Raw genomic sequence first — 4,024 nt, forward strand, 5'->3', positions numbered from 1 at the left:
AGAGAGAGAGAGAGAGAGAGAGAGAGAGAGAGAGAGAGAGAGCAGAGCTTAGAGCGAGAGAGCGAGAGAAGAGAGAGGAGAGAGAGCGAGAGAGAGCGAGAGAGCGCTAGAGCGAGAGAGCGAGGAGAGCGAGAGAGCCGAGAGATGAGAGAGAGAGAGAGAGAGAGAGAGAGAGAGAGAGAGACGAAGAGAGAGAGAGAGAGAGAGAGAGAGAGAGAGAGAGAGAGAGAGAGAGAGAGAGAGAGAGAGAGAGAGAGAGAGATGAGAGAGAGAGAAGAAGAGAGAGAGAGAAGAGAGAGAGAGAGAGAGAGAGAGAGAGAGAGACGAGAGAGAGAGAGAGAGAGAGAGAGAGAGAGTTTCCACTGTCTCAAAACCTATCTGTGTCCAGGACAACCTGAGTGTGGAAGCTCCCTGCCATCATGGTTCTTCTGCTCATGTCTGTGACTGGTGCTTCATCTGTTCACTCTGGCCATGCTGTTCATCGCCACCTTGGAGAAGGTGGACACTCTCCACTGTTAGCCAATCTGTCTCTGTGGCACTCCCTTTCCTGACTATATTTAATTTTATTTAACTTTGCAAGTCAGTTAAGAACAAATTCTTATTGACAATGACGTGCTACTTACAATGACGGCCTTTACAATGACATATCAAAGTCTGAGAGAGAAACCACAACCATGTTGAATATCAACATACTGATACACTATGGTGCTTAAGAAAACCACAGCGTGACCTTGTAAAATATGTAGAATAGATTTATTGCATATTTACTACTTCGAAAGCTCTGATGGAATCCCACAGTGGGTCCCCAGTTTTATGGTTTGGTCAGATGGCCATGCACACAGAACCTGCCAGCTGAACTTAACCTGTCTCTCTCTAGTCTGGTGGATTTGGTCCGATGCTGAAATCACAGACCTCTGGTCTAACTGATTCACGACACGCAACGGGAAACTGGCGGTGTGCTGCCCTCTAACGAAAATGGTAAATCAAGTGGAAAATTAATTTTTTTTTAATGATATCTAGTCTACTTAGATTGAGGATCTCTCTTTTTATAACCTTGGATTATTTCTGTCTGTTTATGCCTATATATGGTCATGTGCATGTTTTTGTATTTTCAATAAATCAAATCAAATGTTATTAGTCACATGTGCCGAATACAACAAGTGTAGACCTTACAGTGAAATGCTACTTACGAGCCCTTACCCACAAATGCAGTTTAAAAAATATGGATAAGAATAAGAAATAAAAGTAACAAGTAATTAAAGAGCAGCAGTTAAAATAACAATAGTGAGACTAATATATCAGGGGGTACCAGTACAGAGTCAATGTGGCGGGTTACCGGTTAGTTGAGGTAATATGTACATGTAGGTAGAGTTATAAAGTGACTATGCATAGATGGTGACAACGGAGAGTAGCACGCGTGTAAAAAGAGGAGGGGGGGGGGCGGGGGGGGGGGGGGGGAAATGCAGATAGTCTGGGTAGCCATTTGATTAGGTGTTTCAGGAGTCCTTATGGCTTAGGGTAGAATCTGTTTAGAAGCTTCTTGGACCTAGACTTGGCCTTTGGTACGCTTGTCGTGCGGTAGCAGAGACAACAGTCTATGGACTTAGCGTGGCTGGAGTCTTTGACAATATTTTGGGCCTTCCTCTGACACCGCCTGGTATAGAGGTCTGAGGACCCCTGCCAAATCTTTTCAGTCTCCTGAGGGGGATTAAGTTTTGTCGTGCCCTCTTCACGACTGTCTTGGTGTGCTTGGACCATGTTAGTTTGTTGGTGATGTGGACACCAAGGAACTTGAAGCTCTTAACCTGCTCCACTGSAGCCCCGTCGATGAGAATGGGGGCGTGCTCGGTCCTCTTTTTCCTGTAGTCCACAATCATCTCCTTTGTCTTGATCACGTTGAGGGAGAGGTTGCTGTCCTGATACCACACTGKCAGGTCTCTGACCTCCTCCCTATAGGCTGTATAGTTCTATTCAATGTGTCTGTGTGTTGATCCCAATGACATGGAGTCTCATTGTTCCTCTCGTTTCTCCAGACTGGCTGCAGGCAGTCCAGTCTATGATGGTCCTCTCAGTGGTCTTCTCCTCTATCTCCTTCCTGGTCTTCCTGGGTCAGCTCTTCACCATGTCTAAAGGAGGGCTCTTCTATTTCACAGGCCTCTGTCAGGTTTTTGCAGGTACTGTACTGGACAAGAATTGACCAGTTTATGACACCCAGTTCTTTCATGGGTGTACTTACTGTATACTATTTGTGAGGTTTTATCTTTAACCTAGATAAGTTCTCTGTTCATTTTGGTTATTGACATACATTTATTCTCTAAAGAGCATTTACCCTCCCTGTCCCCTTTCTGCTCTGCTCCACCAGGTTTCACATCATTTGCCGCCTGTCTRATCTTCACATTCCACCGTAAGAAGATCCTGGAGAACTCCAGAGACCTGAGCATTGGCCACTTTGGCTACTGTTTCATTCTGGCCTGGTCCTGTGTACCGCTCTTGCTCTTCAGTGGAGTCCTGTATGTTCACCTGCGCAAGAGGCAGTGAACTAAGACATACATTAGCAGCATTATTCAGTATTACTTGGTATTGTTAGTCTATTATCACTTGACTGTACACTCTTAGAAACAGGGTTCCAAAAGGAATCTTCAGCTGTCTCCGTAGGATAACCCTTTTTGGTTCCAGTTAGAACCCTCTGTGGAATAAGTTCTACATGYAACCCAAAAGGGTTATTCAAAGGGTTCTCCTATGGGGCCAGCTGAAGAACCCTTTTAGGTTCTAGATAGCACTCTTTTTTCTAAAGTGTAGTGAACAACAGAGACACAATGTACGATGATACAGAGGTCTTTATTTTATCTGTGTTAAATGTATATATGTATTGTGTACATACAGTACTATTACTGTATCTGTGAAATACTTTAAATTTAGTCTTCATTTTATAGAATATTCTTTACTGTATGCAATATTGCTGCAGTTTGGGTTAATTCTGTCATTTCTGTGATAAAGTATTTGTTTGCATAAAATCTTCCTCATGATCAGCAAGACATGCCTCAAGACATGGAATTAACTGGAGAGTGGCTGTCGTGCGTTTAATTCCCCTGTGAAATATTGTTTATATTAATATGTAATACTCCACACCACATGACCATTGTGGAGCTCCAGTATGCCACACTATAATAAGCCCAGTAGGCTGTGCCATTTATGTTCTTTACATTTCAGAGACACTCCTGTGAAGGGGCAGTCATAGTTGGCCACCACATTATATTCTCTTACTGTATAGGTCATGTCAAATAGCATCAATCTCGAAATAAAAGTTACCCTCAGTAACAATCCACATCTCAWAACATCATTTTGAGGATGGATGTTGGAACTTGGATGAGAGTCAAAAGCAGGTTTCAGGGGAGGTCTGCCCCCAGCGAGGCTTTACTAGGACAAGAAGTGTACACCAGTCAGTCGGTGGGAGTCTGACTCCAGTCCTGTTCCTGCAGCTTACAGACCTGGCCGTCTGGTTGGACCGGTCGGAGGACAGTCTCAGAAGACAGCTATGAATGAAAAGGTTCTCTTTCATCACCACATAATAGATACAGTAGGGACGGTAATATTACATACACTCTCTTAGGGAGACGCCCAAAAAGCCTTTATTGTGGAATAAGATAGCCACACAGAATCTACAAGTTGGAACACAAGTTGACATGGGGATTTGAAAGTTGTCAGCTGTGCACTTCAGGGCAAAAGGTGTAGATTATCTCGAGGAGACAGGCTTGTGACCTGATCATGGCTGTGAGAGACTGGAGGGTRTGTCATCAGCGCAAAATGCTTGGACTAGAAAGAGAGGCAATGTGAGCATATTGACTAGGAGGATGGTGGGGGGGAAGGAGGGGTTGTACAAGAAGGGGAAAATAAGATAARCTAACTAGTTGGAGGTAATCAGACATGCTTGAGGATATGAAGCATGAGTTGTGTCTCTTTTCTATCATAACTGTCATTATTTCCATATGCTGTATATTTTCATAGTTTTTAGTGGCTAAATCTA

General features: G+C 43.7%; 1 pseudogene; it reads left to right on the forward strand.

The window, feature by feature from the left end:
- Positions 1–419: 419 nt before the first annotated feature.
- Positions 420–2,632, forward strand: LOC111969860 (epithelial membrane protein 3-like; annotated as a pseudogene).
- Positions 2,633–4,024: the final 1,392 nt, after the last annotated feature.

The sequence above is a fragment of the Salvelinus sp. IW2-2015 genome, linkage group LG1 (assembly GCF_002910315.2).
Source record: "Salvelinus sp. IW2-2015 linkage group LG1, ASM291031v2, whole genome shotgun sequence".
NCBI classification, from domain to species: Eukaryota; Metazoa; Chordata; class Actinopteri; order Salmoniformes; family Salmonidae; genus Salvelinus; species Salvelinus sp. IW2-2015.